The following is a 19981-nucleotide window of genomic DNA, read 5'->3' on the forward strand; positions in this document are numbered from 1 at the left end:
CCCCGGGCTCAGCTGCTCGGCGCGCGCTGGGGAGGCGGAGGGGGTGGCAGAAGGAAAAGCTGAGGAAGGGAAGACCGAGGGGCGGCGAAGCGGGAGGGGAGGTTGCGAGGAACGCTGCCGCCGGCGCCGCCGGCGCCGCCGCCGCCGCCGCCGAGTTTTCAGCCGCCCTGTTGCTGCTGCTGCTGCTGCTGCTGCCGCTGCCGCCGCCGGCCGGGCAGCGCCTCACGGGGCCCGCTGAGCTCCGCTATCGCTGCGACGCTCGCTGCTGCTGCTGCCGGCGGCCGCTCTCTGCAGCCGCGCTCCATGTCCCTCGGCTCGGCGGCAGCCCCAGCAGCGGCGGCGGCGGCGGCTGCTGCAGGCGCCGAGGCGGCGGCTCCACATCGCGCGCCGCGCAGCCCGGCGAGCTCCTTCCTGCCTCCCTCAGCTCCTCCCGTTCACCGGGCCGGCCGCACCCCGCCCCGCGCTTCCGGCCGCGCCCCCTCTCCCCGCCCCTTGCCGGCGCCTGACGCGCGCGGGCACCTGTTCGCCGCTCCCGCGCGGGATTCGCCGGCTCGCGGGTCTCCTCAGCGGCGCCCAGGTGGCGCCGGCGGCCTTAACCCCTGCGCTGCCTCAAGCCCGGGGATGGCTGCGCGCGCCGCCTGGGGAGGCGGCTGGCGCATCCCTAACGGTCAGGGCGGTTCCCCAGCGCGGCCACGCCCCCTAGCCTCGCGCCCTAGGTCGGGTGTGGGCCCGCCCCCGGCACGATCACCTCGGGGTGTGGCCTCGCTCTCACCTCGGAGCACGGCCCCGTCCCCGGCCTCCTTCTCACCTCGATGCGCGGCCCCGCATACGGGCTCGCGCCCACTCGTGGGCTGGGGCGTTTTTCCGAGTCCCGTGGGGATCAGTTTTCTCGCGCTTTAGGTAGTCTCCAAGAGGACTGGGGACGTTCTTCCAAGGCCGAGCCCTGACAGAGACTCGTGGGCACGGATTTTTGGTCTGGGCCCCCGCCAGAGCTAAGCAGACTGGAGAGGGAGCCCTAGAGAGCAGGAGGGGGAGAGATGACTTCAGAAACCCGGCATTTTAATGATGATGACTCAGGGATATGAGGGACCAGATGCCTTCGAGATCAACAGCCCCGAAAGAAAGGGTTATGTTGAGAAATAACGGAAGAAACTGCTCACAGATGGGAACATGAAGCAAAGAATTGCCGTGATAATGACTTCTGTGTATTAGGTCTTAGTATGTGCCGTGGCTTGTGCTGAGTGCTTTGTACGCATTATCTTAGATAATCCTAACAAGAACCTATCAAGTAAGTGCTGTCGCTCTTTCCATTTTACCGGAAGGAAATTGAGGCAACGAGAGGTGGAGTTATCTGCCCAAGTCATCACATCCAGGCAGGCTGACTCCAGGGTTCCCGTAAATCATTATTCTTTACTTTCCTCGCGCGTGAGAAGTCTCGAGGAAGAGAAATGGTAATTTGTAACCAAGATGGCTGGGTGGATATAGAAGGTAGTATCAGGAAGCTTCCTGCAAAGATCAAAACAAGAATTGAAAGCCTACTGGGAGACTCCACGCAGTTCTTGCTTTGACCTCACTGGTGATGCTCTGTCTCCTATTTTCAGAAACAATCCCATCTGAAGCTAGAATTGGTTCCTATTCTTTTCTTTTCCTCTTGAATAACAACCCATTTTTGAGTTAGATCATACCCTGATTATTTTCATCACAGCGAGGTGGAAATTTCAGGACACCAAGAGGCTGAAATTGGTCAAATGGCTTCTCCTGGTTTTTATTCTTTATTAAATTCAGAACCTATCAGTATTCTGGTGTAGACATGAGACTGAACCTCAGGTCTGGTTTTGTTTGCTTGTTGGTTGGAAAGGAGACAGACAACTAAGGGATTCCCTCGTCGATCTGAAAGCTGAATTTAGGAAGTTGATCATGGTACTGTTCCAGCAGCAATGGATTGTTCTAACATCTTTTATTATGCCCCTTGAGCAGAAATTGTGGGCCCATGGTGAGATCCAACTGCAACTCCCTTTGGTCTTTTTTGGTCACAAAAGGACAAATTTCTCCCTAACCTACTTTATAGAGAAACAAATATCAAGAGCAAACTGGATTCCTAATCAAAAAGAGTTTCAGAGAGGGAAAAATCTTTCCAATGTCTTTAATGAAGCATATAAGTTTAATATCTACACAGACAGTAATACTATGTAGGCATATAGATGTTCAAAAAAGGGGGGGGTCAGCTGTTTATTTTTCCTTGATGCAGACTTGGCAGCCTATCTTTCCTGAAAGGTCTTTGAATTACCTTTCTTGAACTCAATGGCTCTACTCTATTAGACTTACCTGTTACTGTGAGAATGAACTGCAATTAACTCTAGCTCCTGAAGATTCTTCTAAACAATGTTCCCCCACCTAAACAGACTAGGAAGTGATAATTTCCTATTGTAGATTTGCCCTAAGCCCTATCTTTCTGTAAACAGTCAAAGGAGAACAGCTCAAGTTTAGAGAACTATTTAGAATCGTGGTTGTTACAGTTTTGGTCTCACAACCTCTTTACACTCTTAGAAATTGCTGAAGATCTCAAAAACCTTTGTGTAGGTTTAGATATTTATATTTACTTACACAGTAAAAATTAAAACAACATTTAAAAACATTAATTCATGGGGCACGTGGGTGGCTCAGTAGGTTAAGCATCTGGCTCTTGATCTCAGCTCAGGTCTCGGTTGTGAGTTGGCTCCACGCTGGGCATGGAGCCTAATTTAAATAAATAAATAAATATACTTAGAATAAATTTGTTACATGTTAATATAGTGTATTTTATGAAAAAAAAAATATCCCCAAATAAAAAATGAGTGAGAAGAGTGCCAGTATTTTTCCATTTTTACAAATGTCTTTAATGTTTGGCTTAGTAATAGAAAACTGGATTTTTATATCTGCTTCTCCTTTGATATAGTGATATTTTGTTTAAATTGAAATATACAAAGGTGGGGCGACTGGGTGGCTCAGTTGGTTAAGAATCTGCCTTCATGGGCGCCTGGGTGGCTCAGTTGGTTAAGCCACTGCCTTCGGCTCAGGTCATGATCCTGGAGTCCTGGGATCGAGTCCCGCATCGGGCTCCCTGCTCGGCGGGGAGTCTGCTTCTCCCTCTGACCCACCCCCCTCTCATGTGTTCTCTCTCTCATTCTCTCTCTCTCAAATAAATAAATAAAATCTTTAAAAAAAAAAAAAGAATCTGCCTTCAGCTCAGGTCATGATCCCAGGGTACTGGGATCAAGCCCCATGGTGGGCTCACTAGGGAGCTTGCTTCTCCCTCTGCCCCTCCCCCTGCTAATGCTAATGCTAATGCTCTCTCTCTCTCAAATAAGTAAGTAAAATCTTAAAAAAAAAAAAAAAGGAATATACAAAGGAAATCTGGTCTCACAAAGGTGTAGTTGAGAAAAGAAGGAATGTTTTAATAGCCTTTACATATCTCTGTGAATATTTCTCTTTGATATTACATCAAAACTCGGCAAGTAATAGCTTCTTAAAGGTTAGTTGCCATGTGCAATCTAAAACCTTATCAAGGAAATGCACTAATCTATATTTCATTTTGAGTGTATCTTTTAGCCATGTATGATTGATTCTGTAACAGCACATATTGGTCATTTGGAAAATGTCGGTTCACTAAGCTATACAGATCTTCCAAATATTGTGACATGTCATTATAGTATATTTAAAAAATCACGGTTATTAATATCATCACTGATCTCATCAGAAAAGTCTTCAAGTATTGGCAAGCTATCAAGCTCACTGAGGTGGATATGAGTTTTTCAGAATTCTAATTTCCACTGAAAAGCTCCAATCTTATCCTTGGTACAATATTGTCAATTATTTTCCTTGAAGTAACAGACTTGCTTCATTAATTTTTGAGAAAATATCACCAGATAACCAAATCTGAATACCATAGTTTATCAGTCATTCATTCATTCAAGTGAGGCAGGTGTTTCATGACAGACATGGCTAGTTCAGCTCATAACTCAAATCGTGGTGCAAGTGCTTTATCTCAAGGCAAACATTGTACTTGGGTATACAGCTGAGTGCTTAATGGGTATTTCCCATTTCATCACATGGACTATTAAGAAAATATGTACATGCTTGCTTTGGTAGCACATATACTAAAAAAGAGTTATACTCAAGGAATCAGGATTTAATAAAAGTACTGCTTCATCAGGGACATTCCTAAGTGAAACTAGTTTTTTTTTTTTTTTTTTTCCCTGTGAGCACATGCTAGTGAAGAATAACAGTTAACTTTGGTGCCACTGCCTTGATTCATGTTAAGGTATCAGTAGTGTTATCCACCATTGTTTTCACACCATCAGTGCAAATGTCAATGCAGTGAAAAATGAAAATAGTTATTAATTAGACAATTAGTATTATTAAGAAATTAGTTTTGCTATTAATTAATAAAGTTAGAATTACTAACATTGCAATTATTAGGAAAAGAGTGTTTATTTCACAGATTATCTGAAAGGGTCTTCGGGACCTTCTGGAGTTAGTGAATCACACACTCTGAGAACTGTTGGTTTAGAGCCATTCAAGACCCTCAGGTCGTCCTTGACCTAGAAGAATGAACAAGGACCTTGCCTACATGGAAATTAGTGCCAGGAATCAAAACTCATCAAAGCAAAGTTATGAAAACCCTCAAGCTTCTCAGAAGCTTATTGTTTAGTTTATTCTGCTTCATACTAGATATGATAATATCCAAAATATATTTAGCACTGCATTCCTGACATTCTTTATATGACATCTGATTTAATCCTCATAACTCCATAATGCTAGTATGGAACACCAATATATACTGCTACATGATACTGTGGTGCAGTGGTTTAGGCCCATCTGGCCCTAAAGTGCTTGCTCGTAATTTCTATGCCTCCCTTTACATTTTAATCATTTATATATTCCTTTAAATATATTTGTATTAGGCTTTGCTTTTGGTGCCTTGATTCCCTGGTTGAACCTGGATACAACCCATCTTAACATACCGTGGATGGAGTTCTGCATCAAGTGCTGTTACATCACTAAGGGCAAACCATGAAATTGTCTTTCTTTAGAGATCCTGATATATCCAAATACAACAACACCCATCGAATTTCCCCGAAGTTGTTTATTTTTATTAACATCTTGATCTGCAAAAAAACTGGAAAGTGTAAAAGACAAAACATTTCCTGGAAAATTTGTTTTTGAAAAGTCAGGTGTTGAAGAAGCACGAGGAACTGGCAAAAACATGCGATAAAGCAGTTTTGCGCTTGGTATTTTCATTCAGCAATTACAAGAGTGTGTGCGCTTTTTAAGTTGTAGATTTTATTTATGAACTAGTCGTGGGAACATAAAAGTCTCAAAAATTCCTCAAATGTTACCCAAAAGCTTTTTATATTTTTTGGAGATGAATTGGTTCAAGATTTTGCAAAATGTGGTGTGTACGCCCCTACTGATTCTCAACTTGATTTTTAAGGGTAAAACATTAACTTCCATGGCTGGCGTTCACCAGCGTCAGCCCTACCTGGTGTGGGAGTGTGTTTTCTCTGCTCCTCACTGCAGTGCTCCAGCTTGCCCTGCTGGGACCCCTTCCGAGCCCCATCTAAACCCCAGCCACCCCTCTCACCAATAGGTTCTCAGCTTGACAGCCCCCCCTCACATCTTTCCCCTTACCCCTCCTAGGGTCCTCTCCTGAACCTGGATCCCCAGGTGAGACAAAAGGTATGTCTCACCTTTTCTCCAGACCAACATTCTGCCTGAATTTCCACTTCCAGCCTCTCCATTTCCCCATCCTGCCAAGCAGCTGGTTTCTCTCAGTAAATGGTACTCTACTTATTTGAGGTCTCATCATGCCCCTGCTCTGATGCCCTCTCTCCTCAGCTTCTGCCCCCTCCCATCACTATTCCTGCCCACTTTTTCAGGTGAGAAGTCCCCTCTCCCAAGGATTTAACACCTCAGGTCCCCTGCCTTTTTACCTGTGCCCATTATTTCCTGGCTATCGTTGTTTTCAGCCCCAGACTAATTTCCCTCCTTTCTCATCAAGCATCTCCAATCTTTCCCTTTATTGATGAAGAGCATGGACTCCTGAACCAGATTTCCTGGACTGGAACCCCAGTTCTGCCACTCATGAGTCGGGTGATTGATCTGGGACCTATATGCCTCAGTATCCTCATTTACAAAATGAGGATAACCGTTCTTACCTAATAAGGTTGTTATAAAGACAAAAATATTTCTTTCTTTTTTTTTTTTAATTTTATTTACTTATTTGTCAGAGAAAGAGACAGAGAGCACAAGCAGGGGGAGCCACAGGCAGAGGGAGAAGCAGGCTCCGCGCTGAGCCGGAGGCCCGGACACGGGGCTGGATCCCAGGACCCTGAGATCACCACCTGAGCCGAAGGCAGCCGCTTAACCGACTGAGCCACCCAAGTGCCCCAAATCTTTAAAAAATAAAATAAAATAAAGGCATTAAGCTAAAAAATGAGCCAACTCAAATTTTAAAAATTATAATATAGGTGGCCATGGGAATGGCAAAATCATAGTGGCATGCAAATGATTAGAGTTGGGGTATAGTGGAGTTATTGAAAGTGATAATCTGGCGTTCCTGGCTGAGATCTGCTACTGACCAGCTAAGTACATTTAAGCAAGACATTTGACATGCTTGGGCTTTGGTTTCCTCATCTGTATGGTACGAGGTTGGGCTAGATGACCATCTCTTCATCCTCTAAACCAGTGGTTCTCAACTGGGGGTGATTTTGCCCCCTGGGAACATTAGACGCTATCTGGAGATATTTTTAGTGGTCACAGCTGAGAATGGGGGTTGCTCCTTGGCATCTAGTGGGTAGAGTCCAGATATGCTGCTAAGCACTCTACAATGCATAGGATAGCCCCACAACAAGAATTATCTGTCCCTAAATGTTAGTAGTGCAGAGGCTGAGAAACTGTTCTAAAACAAGGGCGCCTGAGGTGGCTTAGTTGGTTAAACAGCCGACTCTTGATCTCGCTCAGGTCTTGACCTCAGGGTCATGAGTTCGAGCCCTGCATTGGGCTCCATGCTGGGCATGGAGCCTACTTAAAAAAATAAAATAAAATAAAACAACAAGCTTCTAAATTTGACCATGTTGTTGCCTGAGAAAGATATAAATGAGCTATGCACAAGAGAAGCTATGATGTGAGCCCAAGGGTGTTTTGGGCTGGTTTTAGGAATTCTCACCGGGAAACCAGCCCATCACAGAGCGATACCACTTAGGTAAATAAATACATAAGTAACAACAACAAAACCTCTTCTGTTTTGGGCGGACTTGCTCCCTATTCTCCCCTCCCTCTTCTAATGATATGGCTGTCTCCATTGCCCAAACTCATCAGAAAATGACTGTTTTATGTTCGAGAGTTGGCTATTTTTGGTTCTTCCAAAGCCCACATCTAGAAAGATTTGTGATTTAATTTTCTTAGTGTTCACGTTTTCCTGCTTCTTTTCAGCGATCTTGGCCCTAAACATACTGCTGATGTATTTTTGCTGCATATATATCATTCATCCGAAGCTATTTTTAGACCTTTCCTACTTTTATTTCATTTCAAGAATGTGCCAAACATTTGTTATGTCTTGTTCCTTCTGCATCACGTTCTGGTTTAATCTGTTTGGCAGGCAAGTTATTTATACCTATTGATACTGTTCATACTAACAACGTCTTAAGTGAATTTCCCCCATTTTTCCCCTCTATTTTTCTTTATCTATTTAGAAGAAACTGACTATAGAAATAGTATATCATCCAGTTGCCAGGCCAACTGAAAACTTCTGCTGGTGGGTAGGTAAAATGACTTTAATCTATTTTTCATATTTTGTGTTATCATTGCTACTACTGTCCTCCTTCCTTTTAGTAAAAAGCCTTTGTGGGCCTTGATGTCTTCTTGTTATCAGAGAAATTGTCATTTTCCGAAGAGCCAGGGTTTTGGTGCATGTCCTACGGAATGTAGCTGTATTTGTGTCCGGAGTGTATATGTAGGTGTGAGATATGTAGGCATGTTAAGTGTTCTCAGAAGATAGCTGGAATAACACACCAGCTAGTATAATTTAATTTATAATTGACAGTGACCGGAAGAAATAAATTTTTAGTTGGTGATTAAATATTTATATGGGTGAATTAATTTTTTTTGAATTCACAAATTATAGGGGTGCCGGGTGGTGCAGTTGGTTAAGCGCTGATTCTTGGTTTTGGCTCAGGTCATGATCTCAGGGTTGTGAAATCGAGCCCTGTGTTGGGCTCTGTGATCAGCCTGGAGTTTGCTTGAGATTCTCTCTCCCTCTCCCTCTGCCCCTCCTGCTCATGCTCTCTCTCCCTCTCTAAAATAAAATACATCTTTAAAAAATAATAATAATAAAATTCCCAAATTATAAGAAAATTCAATGGATTGTATAGTTATCAAGGCAGCTGGCCAGTAAGTATTTACTGAATAACCATCAGAAGTTTTTATGGATTTGAAATTAAAATATGAGACCTTAGGATTTATGAAAACATGATCCCTATCCTCAAGGAGGATTCCATCAATGATTGTGTAAGAGAGTGTGGTCAGGCTGGGATCCACTGTGGTTTGTCTGTAGCTTACACCAGAGGAAATATATGTATATAGTGGTTAAGAACATGACTTCTAGGGGAGGACCCATTTTCAAATTGAGGCTCTCCCAGTTACTAGCTGAATAACCCTGGGCAAGTTAGTTAACCTCTGTGACCACCAGGCATTGTGTAAATACATAATTTTGTTCATTAATGTGTTCTTAAGACCTAGCACAGTGCCTAGCATATAGTAGGTGCTGGATAAATTTTTATAATGAATGAATAATGCGCGTAAAGCACTAAGGCATTACCTGTGCATAGTCAGTACTCACTCAATAAGATGTTAGAAAAGAATCTTGATCTCAGAATGCCAGATTTATTACATATTAACACAGTCTGTACAGTTTGTATTAAGCTCTTCATTTACTTAGAACATTTGTTGTTCTTCAGTGTTTGGTTATTATACAGGGGAAACAGAGGTATACATACTGTGATACGTGACTCAAAAAGTTTATAATTTAATAAAGGATAGAAAACATGAACAGAAATAACTATAGGAGCACCTGGGTGGCTCGTTGGTGAAGCATCTGACTCTTGATTCCGGCTCAGGTCATGATCTCAGGGTGCTGAGATCAAACCCTGCATCAGGCTTTATGTTCAGCAGAGAGTCTGCTTGAGATTCTTTCTCTCCCTCTCCCTTTGCCCCTCCTCCTGCTCTCTCTCTCTCTCAAATAAATAAATCTTTAAAAAAAAGAAATCTTTAAAAAAAACTATAATTATACAGTTGATGCATCAACAACATGAGTTTGAATTGCATGGCTCCACTTACATGTGGATTTTTTTGGATAACTACAGTACAGTACTATAAATGTATTTTCTTTTCCTTATGATTTCTTTTTTTTTTTAAGATTTTATTTATTTATTTGACAGAGAGAGACAAAGCGAGAGAGGGAACGCAAGCAGGGGGAGTGGGAGAGGGAGAAGCAGGCTTCCCACTGCACAGGGAGCCCGATGCGGGGCTCGATCCCAGGACCCCGGGATCATGACCTGAACCGAAGGCAGACTCTTAACGACTGAGCCACCCAGGCTCCCTTTATGATTTCTTTAATAACACTTCTCTTCTCTAGCTTACTTTACTGTAAGAATACTTTATTGTGAGAATATTGTAAGAATACTGTGACCAGGTGGCTCAATCTGTTAAGTGTCCGACTCTTGGTTTCGGCTCAGGTCGTGATCTCAGTGTGGTGGGATCGAGCCCCGCATTGGGCTCTGTGCCCAGCATGGAGTCTACTTGGGATTCTCTCTCTCCCTCTCTCTCTCTGCCCCTTCCCCCGCTTGCATGTGCACTCTGTCTCAAAATAAATAAAATCTTTTTAAAAAATACAGTTTATAATACATATAATATACAAAATATGTGTTAATTGACTGTTTATGTTATTGGTAAGGCTTCTGCTCAATGGTAGGCTATTAGTAGTTAAGTTTTGGGAGAGTCAAAAGCTATACACAGATTTTTTTTTTTTACTGCACTGGGGGTTGGCACTCCTAACCCCTGTGTTGTTCAAGGGTCGACTGTAAGTAGTGTCAAGTTATAGTAAACAGTATATGAAACACCTCATAAGTCATACTATGTATTTTTTGGAATTCAGAGAAGGAAGAGATTGCTAGATAACACTGGCGTAAAACTAAAAGTCAGTGTGCCTTTTGTTATCACTATGAGCTGGCAATTCTAAACAGTGTTAACGGCAGCAGCTGTTACCTCCCCTTGGCATGCCATTGACAATATTTGACAAAACTGATCAAAGAACACGTTGTTCATGAGATTGACCCTTAAAGGGCATAGAAGATTCCAGGGACAAACATGGAAGGCAAGGCAAGTAGAGGGAATAGCTTCTCCAAAGGCATGGAGGCCAGAACAGCAAAGGAGGGGAAGAATAAGTTGTAAAAAGGGTAAGTTGGCACTGGCTTGAGGAAGAAGGAAAGATGTCATTTATTGAGTGCCTACCCAGGTGGCCAAAAGATTGGCTTACATTATCTTGCTTGAACCTTACAACAAACCTTACAGATGGGTATTTTTACCCATATACTATAGATGAGGAAGCTGAAGTTTTGAGAGGGTGAGAGTCTTACCCCAAATCTTGCAACCGGTCAAGGGCAGCGTTGGGAGTTGCTTATAAAGCCTGTGGTCTTTCCATCTTTCTAGCATTGAAAGTTAAATCAAAGACAACAGGGAGCCATTGGAGATTTTAAAACTGGAAAGTGATCTGAATAAAACTGTAGTTCAGGAGGATTATGTGGCGCTGGTGTTAAGGAGGAACTCAAGATGGAAGTTGGGAATCTGGAAGCCCAGCTGGGCTGCTGCTGGAACAGCCTAGGTGGAAGATACAGTGGAAATAAAAAAGATGTCAGAGAGGTTGTAAAGAAAGAATTGCTAGGATTTAGAGACTGATTGGATATTTGGGAGTGGGAGTGAGGAAGAAGGAGGATGCAGAGATGCCTCTGTGGTTACTAACCTGGGCAACAGAAGGATGTTGCTATCACCAGAAACAGGAAAGCCAGAAGAAGAGAGATAATTACAGAATTAGGTCCTTTGATTTGGCTGTGGCCAAGGACATCTGGCCTAGGCAGGGAAATAAGACAAGTATGTAATCAGTATAAATATAGCAATTATAAGAGTCCGTTGTTGATGAGATATTGGGTTGGGAATTTTATCAGTGGGCTTGGAAACGAAGAGTTTTATCATCTGGAAAGAAGCTTCTTAAAGGAAGTTACACTGGGTGGAGAAGGACTAGAATATTTGACAGGAGGAGAAAAGTTCTTCTCTGTGTTTGGAAAACCACTGGTGGAGACCTAGTGGTGGGAAATAGAGAGGTAACCATGACTCCTTGCCTTGGGAATTGCAAGCTCCTCTCCTTAACCAGGCCTGAGTGATCATGGGCAGAGTGACCACTCTCCCCATCTTCCCAGAATCCCATCTGCAGCATAGCACATGGGGCTTCTCTTCCCGACGGCCCACTCCACCCACCTGCCCCCAATCTAATAAAGGAAAGGATTAGGAAGAAAAGTAGGCCTTCCTGATGGGTTTAGAAAATAATTGCATAGAAGAAAGCTATATGGGTGTTCTATTATACATTTGTAGTTAAAAAAAATCAAGAGTCTAAAAAAATAAAAAGAATAAAAAAAATCAAGAGTCTGCAAAGGCTTATATTCAAGAAGACATATGATATTACCCAATTAAAAGAAAAGATGGCAAGGACTTGAAAACTGGTTACAGAATTTAATTTACTTGAAGAAAAAAAACCAAGCAATACATCAAAGGTACAAATCTGCATTCCCCTGGGGTCTCAACTGAGTGATTCAGCTTTTTTTAGTAAGTGGGTCAGAAAACTACTAATCCTATAATGATTTTGTTCAACAGCACTCAGCTGGTAGACTGTTCCTTGCAGATCTAAAAAAAAACACAAGTACGTAAGATGGAGAAAGTGGATGTCAATCCACTATCAAATTGCTTTATCAACCATGAATAATGTATTTATTTTCTTGATTGAAAGTCTATCCTTTTAATTGGCAAGTAAGGATAATACGGTATGGTTTTACTTGAAATGTCCTGTACTATGTTGCACAACTCTGCGGTACAGCTAATACAATGACATCATAGAATAGGGAGCCTTTTTTTTTTTTAAGATTTTATTTTTTTATTTGACACACAGAGAGACAGAAAGCAAACACAAGCAGAGGGGAGCGGCAGGCAGGGGAGAAGCAGACTCCCTGATGAGAAGGGAGCCCAACGCGGGGCTCAATCCCAGGACCCTGGGATCAAGACCTGAGCTGAAGGCAGACGCTTCACCGACTGAGCCACCCAAGCGCCCCTAGAATAGGGAATCTTAAACAGAATGCAATCCAACAGGACAAGCCATTGCCTTAAATGAGGACAAATAGAGGAGTTGATATATTGGTTTTGTGGAAACAGAGCTCAGGTTTAACAACACAAGCCATGAGTCAGCATGGAAGAGGTTTTTGTTTGGTTGGTTTTTTGTTGTTCCTGTACGTGTGTGTGTATGCGTCTGTGTGTGTGTTCTTTTTAAAGATTTATTTATTTATTTGAGGGCAGGGAGAGGAGGAGGGAAAGACTCTCAAGCAGACTCCCCTGCAAGCAAGGAGCCCCATGTGATGCGGGTCTTGATCTCAGGACCCCGAGATCATGACATGAGTTGAAATCAAGAGTCGGATGCTCAACTGACTCAGGCATCCCTGTTGCTTTTTTGTTTTTGTTTCAGTTGTGGTAAAATACGGATAACATAAAATTTACCATTTTAACCATTTTAAGGTGTTCAGTTCAGTGGCATTAAGTATATTTGTATTGTTAAGCGATGATCACCACCATCCTACAGTAGAACTCTTTTTGTCTTGCAAAACTAAAACTCTGTTCCCATTAAACACTAACTCCCTGTTCCCTTCTTTCCCCTGCCCCCTGGCCACTACCATTGTACTTTCTGTCTATACAAATTTGACTTACTCTAGGTACCTCACATAAGGGGAATCATGCAGCATTTGTCCTTTTGTGACTGGCTTCTTTCACTCACATAATGTCCACAAGATTCATCCATGTTGTAGCATCTACTGGAATCTCCTTCCCTTTTAATGAATAAGATTTCCATTGTATGTAGAGAGCTCATTTTGTTTTTCCATTCATCAGTTGATGGATACTTAGGTTGCTTCCGCCTTTTGGCTATTGTGAATAACACTGCTATGAACATGAGTGTACAAATATCTCTGAGTCTTTTCAAATTGCTTTCAATTCTTTTGAGTACATACCGAGGAGAGGAGTTGCCAGATCATATGGTAATTCTATTTTTAATGTTTTGAGGAAGCACCGTACTGTTTTCCATAGTGATAGAGAGCTATTTTTAAATCATCTGACATCAAGGTGCATTTATTCTTTCCTCCCTTCACTCTCATTCTTTCAACAAACATTACTGAGGACTCGCCTTGTATAATGACTGTGCCAGGCTCCGTGAAGTTTACAAATATGACGAGTTTGATGGTCCAACAGAGATCTAGAAAACCAAATATACAATGTCTCAGAATAGAGATACAGTCACTCCTCAGCCAGAGCAAGGCCTGAATTCAGGGGCAATACAATTTTTAAGAACATTGTCTATCAGAAGAGAAGTTGGTTTATTTGAAAGCATAGAAAAAAGGAGCATCGCAGGGGTAAATATCAGGAGACCTATTAAAATATGGCTCCGCAACAGACTTCTAGTATTACAGAGTCATCCCAGGAGGGGCAGAGTGTGTCTAAAAAACTAAGCTGAGGGATGCTTTGTTAGCTCATTTATCTAATTTTCTCTGTTCTAATGATATGTTCCTTAAGGTAGGGGTGTGTGTGTGTATGTGTGTGTGTGTGTGTGTGTGTGTTTGCGCGCACACATTTAAGCAATCTCTACACCCAGTGTGGGACTGGAACTCACAGCCCTAAGATCAAGAGTCACATGCTCTACTGACTGAGCCAGCCAGGTGCACCCATAAGGTGTGTTCTGATTGCAATTTGGCTTCTCTGCCTAAAACGGGGAGGATGCTTTAGTCCTGCCAATCTCAGTATTGTGATTCTTGGAGAGTTTAAATTTCTCATCACAAATTAATAATTTAGCATCCCAGTCTTGAACATTGGACTTAGTAAGCTCTAATTAATGTGAGTTCGATTCAGAAATATAGACCCATTCTTTTTTTTTTTTTTTAAGATTTTATTTATTTATTTGAGACAGAATGAGAGAGAGAGCACATGAGAGGGGGGAGGGTCAGAGGGAGAAGCAGGCTCCCCGCCGAGCAGGGAGCCCGATGCGGGACTCGAACCAGGGACTCCGGGATCATGACCTGAGCCGAAGGCAGTCGCTTAACCAACTGAGCCACCCAGGCGCCCTATAGACCCATTCTTGACATACTGGCAAAATCAAGCCTTTTAGCTTTCTAATCCTTTCAGATCATAGATCAGGGCCAAGCCACAGATGTCTCTGAACCTCAGGTTCCTTCTCTGACAGTGGAGATTAAAATAGTGCCTACCTTTTAGAGTTGTTGTAATGATTAAATAAGTAACTTCATATACAGTGTTCAGAACAGTGCCTTGTACATAATAAATACTACATAAGGGTTGAAGCTTATTATTAATGGGAAATTGTCCAAGACATTCTTACCCTATAAGATTTCTTGATAGAAAATGTCTGACCTCGAAGAGTACATATTCTTCTTTTCTGTTGGAATCTGCATAATTCTTATTCTCAAAGTGCAAGCAAAGTTGTGAAAGATTTATCTTGGTTGTCTATTTTTTTTTTTAAAGATTTTATTTATTTATTTTCACAGCGAGAGAGGGAACACAAGCTGGGGCAGTGGGAGAGGGAGAAGCAGGCTTCCCGCTGAGCAGGGAGCCCGATGCAGGGCTCGATCCCAGGACCCCGGGATCATGACCTGAGCCGAAGGCAGACGCCCAATGACTGAGCCACCCAAGCGCCCCTTGGTTGTCTATTTTTAACCTCTTTTTTTGGTGCCCATCCCTCTGCTTCCAAGCACCTCACACCTGCAGGATTTTCTGCCAAGGCAAGATGAAGCAAGCACCCCCACAAGCCCCAAGCCCTGGCCTTCACATAACCACCTTGCAAGTTCCTAGGGCCTGGCAGGGTTACTGTGACCAATATGAGAAATTTATTGATGCCAATGAAGTCATGAAATTTATTGCCAACATCCTAAATAACGTTCTCAAATGGTAGAATTTAGCTGACTGAGATTGGCCTATAGGGAAAAAAACTTTGGGGGTCATATGAGGCCTATTTGGTGCCATCTCTCAGGCGTACTGTTTTCTCTCCATGTTCCCTTTAAAGAATTCTGGGCCATTACAGAAAGAGAACTTCTGCTCTTGTGTGAACTGAAGGGGTTTTTATGAGATTTGCAGGACTTTGGGTGAGACTAGGGAAATTCTTGGGCTGAACTAGGCGTTTCAAGGGCAGGTGAGGTGCTGAATAATAAGTATGAGGTAGTTTGGGGCCGGAGGCAGAAGAGTGATATGAACCAGAGCTGATCTGAGCCTAGGACAGATACAGGCTGATTCTTTTGGAGCAAACTAGGCTTGGTCCAGGGGGCCTGAAGCAAGGAGAGAGACTAGGCGTGAACCACTTTGCTACTTTCTATTGATGAGTCCATATATGAAGCCCAAACCAGCAGATGGTTCAGAGAATTATGAAATATAGCTAAACAATTGGTAAATAGAACTTAAAGAAAATGTGAGCGAATAGAATTATTTAACCTGAGATAGGTGGTAACATATCTTGTGTTATTTTACTGGAAGTGGTTGTATTTGGTCCAGAGAAACAGGACCAATAAGATACATAGATAAGAGGATATTTATTGTAGGAATTGGCCTACATGGTTATGGAGGCAGAGAAGTCCCACAGTCTGCCATCTGCAGGCTGGGAACCAGGAGAGCTGATGTAATTCAGTCCAACTCCAAAGGCCTGAGAATTGGGGGCTGCTGGTGGTAGTCCCGTTCCAAGTCCAAAGGCCTGAGAACCAGGATCGCCAATACCTGAGGGCAAGAGAAGATGGATGATCCAGCTCAAGCAAAAAAAAGCAAATACACCCCTCGTCTGCTTTTGGGGGGCCCTCAACAGATTAGATGATGCCCACCTACACTGGTGAGGGCCATCTTCTTTACCAGTCTACCGATTCAAATGTTAATCTCTTCCAGAAACACCCTCACAGCCGCTCCCAGAAATAATGCTTTACCAGCTCTCTGGGCATCCTTTAGCCCAGTCCAGTTGACAAATAAAAATTAACCTTCACAGCGATGATCAATTACTCTCCAATTGCATCGAGGGTTTTAATTCAAATCAAAGAAAACTTCCTGAAAGTGCTCGTTGCCTGATTCTGGAATCATTCACTGAGTTTACTGACTCTGGACTGCTTTAAAAAATTGGAGTGGTAGGCTAGGATGTAGTTTATATAGGACGCTTGTTTATAGAGAGTGTGGCCATGGTGAACATCCAAATATGAATGAATGATACACAAATCAACTTTTTATTAGTCTCTTCTGCCTTAGCACTCTGCTATAGTTAACCATAAAAACAGAAATTAGTCTGTGTTAACCTAAGCTGATTCACTATATTGGACATTTATGTCAACATGTAGTAGTAACATTCTCAAAGTTTTTGCCCTTAATTTAACACTTTGGTTATTATCGTAATTGAGCTCCTGCGAGATGTCGAAAAACATCAGGATGGTTTGTTTCAGCTGCAGGAAGTTTTGAAAGTAAAAAGTGAAGGATACGGTTTTATATCAAACTGTTACAACTGCCATGATAAAAATTAATTTTCTTTTCACACAAATGGTATTTGACTTTAAAGCTAAGATTAAGTCTCCAGGACTTAAGTTGGGTTGTGGCAGCTCACTAGATTTTTGTGTAATAGGTATTCCAAATTAGATATGACCTCAAACTGTTACCTAAGAAATGAACCCTGGGGCACCTGGGTCTCTCAGTCAGTTAACCATCTGCCTTCAGCTCAGGTCATGATCCCGGAGTCCCAGGCTCCTTGCTCAGCGGAGAGTCTCCTTCTCCCCCTGCCCCTGACCCCGCTCATGCACTCTCTCTCTCAAATAAATAAATAAAATCTTAAAAAAAAAAAAAAAAAGAAATGAACCCTAGACCACTTCCTAGGGCTGGGGAAGGCTTTCTATGTTGAAGGCACCTGGAGAAGAGTGAAAAGTTCATTGTTCACACAAGTTCAGGTCACTAACCTCACTTACCTTCCATTAACTGTTCCCTTGAAATTTTGAGTGAGTGGAACCCTCCTCTGGGTGGGTGCAAATATAGGAGCCAGAGAAGAAAGAACAGAGAAATTAAAGAGGAAATTGTTTGAGCAAGGTGTCAGATCAGAACCAGCTGTCTCAGTGAGCTAGCAAGCTTTTATAGAATCAGAAACTTGGAAACCTATATTTTTCAACTTGGCTTTTTTCTTTTCTTGTTTTTGGTACTTCCTGTGTTTACTAGTGAAGCCTCTTTTGGAAAATTATAGATGATCTCGTCTTTGCCAAAGGGAACAAAGGAAAGGAGGTTTTAAATTTGTCCGTGTTTCTACCAATTAAAGGGAGAATTATGGAAAAAGGCAGGGGTGCCCTGGGGTTTTGTTTGTTTTATTTTGTTTTTGCCGTTTTTTTTTCAATGAAATGAACATCAGGCAAGTCATTTAAGATATAGAATTGTCGTACCAAACCGAAAATATATACCGTGTCACATACAACTGCTTTCATAAAAATGAGTGTTCCAAGGGGATAAACTTTTGTTATCTTACAGCCTACTAAACATTGAACCATAACAATGTAACCTTTAGGGTTGATTTATCTTTTCAGAGCACATTCTTGGGAGTGTCTAGCATAATCATCTAATATTATTAAAAATGAGTCATCTAGGGGCACCTGGGTGGCTCAGTTGGTTGGCCGTGTCCAGCCCTTGATTTCACCTCAGGTCATGATCTTGGGGTCCTGGGATCAAGCCCTGTGTCGAGCTCCAAGCTTGGTGGGGAGTCTACTTGAGGATTCTCTCTCCCCTTCCCTGCTTGCATTCTCTCTCTCCCTCAAATAAATAAATAAATCTTTAAAAAAATGAGTCATCTATGCTAGAAAGTTCTTTCTGTTATTTATTTTTGAAGGCTGCTTCCCAACCACTGTGCTACAGTTCTACTTATTTTAGGAAGCATGCTTATGATTTGGCTATTAATATATTCAATATCAATTATCCACTTGTACACAGCTCTGTGTGGGTGAGTTGCAAAGTTGAGAATTTCCTTAAGAAAATGAATTCTGAATTTTAAGTTTACTTTTATCACTTTCCTGTTTCATCTGGCTACCTGGGATGAAGAAAAGCTCAAAAGACATCTGCTGCTGCATTTAACTTTTGGGTTGAGTCATGCAGTTTGGATTTAACTTTAATAGGAACAGAAGAAATAAATCCTGAAGTGGAGGTGTTCTTCCAAATTTATGGGTTCTGGATGAGACATCCGAGTTTTTTTTTTAATTCATAAGGAATGCGCTTTTCATTCTTGTTGTTTGAAATCTCAGAACAGGTTTCCCCTGCTATCTGAAAGTTTGCTTTATGCCACTTTGCTTTTATGAAAGACTTAACATTGGTACCCCTATTTCAGTCGAAAGAAATCTGAAGAGGATTTTGCCTTTATGAAATGCTAATTACATCTTTGCTTTACATCAGTTTGGCTCTACTTTTGGGTAGCGGGGGAAACCTGTATTGCTTAGCCTACTACAACCAGGCCCCCCCCCCCCCCAACATGACATACTATTATATTCTTAGCAAAGTTTTTTTCCAATTCCACCTAACCTCCCCTCCCAGTGTCTCCCTTTCCCCTGTAAGTAGCCCCCACTCCTTTCCCCTAATCATCACAGAGATACCCTCATCAGCTTCAGCATGGTAATGAGCTGGCCCCCTGATGGCTTGAATTTCTTTCATCCCAGAAACTATTTCTCAAAGTCCTGTTTGTGATTAACTAACCTTGGCAGTTAGGATAACAAAAGGTGAAGCAGTTCAAGCAGCATGTAGGAAATTTCCTTTACAGATGGTTTCTTTCCCTTTGGTAAGAAAAAGCAGAAACTATTGCATGACATATATTGGCTCATAATTAATCATGAGCCAGGTTTAATATCCATCAACTTGACCCTACCAGAGTATTCTGACTTACAAGATTTGCCTCCCTAGGAAGACAGTAGGTGGTACATTCTTGCCTCTTTCTGGGCATAGAAGAAATTAAGCTAATGAAAAATAAACCTGTCTTGGACAAAAACATCTTAGATCTGGCTTTGTATCCAAAAAAAATTAAAGGCAGAGTCTTAAAGAGATATTTGTATATTCATGTTCATAGCAGCATGATTTACAATGACCAAAGGTGGAAGCAACCCAAGTATCCATTGCTGGATGAATGAATAAACAAAATGTGGTATATTCACGCAATGGAGTATTATCCAGGCTTACAAAGGAAGGAAGTGTTGACATATCCTACAAGATGGATGAACCTTGAGGACATTATGCTAAGTGAAATAAGCCAGTCTCAAAAAGACAAATACTACATGATTCCACTTATATGAGGTACCTAGAGTGGTCAAATTCCCAGAGACAGAAAGTCAAATAGTGATTGCCAGGGTCTGGGGAGATTAGGGTAAAAGGAAGAGTTGTTTAATGAGTGGCTGTGGAGTTTATCTTGCAAGATGAAAAAGTTCTGGAAATCTGATGCACAATACTGTGAATATACTGAACAATATTTTTTTTAAAAGATTTTATTCAGGGGCTCCTCGGTGGTTCAGTTGGTTGCATGTCTGCCTTCAGCTCAGATCATGAGCTCAGGGTCCTGGGATCAAGCCCCGCATCGGGCTCCCTGCAGAGCAGGCAG

The sequence above is a fragment of the Neomonachus schauinslandi genome, chromosome 14, assembly GCF_002201575.2.
Source record: "Neomonachus schauinslandi chromosome 14, ASM220157v2, whole genome shotgun sequence".
Classification (NCBI taxonomy): Eukaryota; Metazoa; Chordata; class Mammalia; order Carnivora; family Phocidae; genus Neomonachus; species Neomonachus schauinslandi.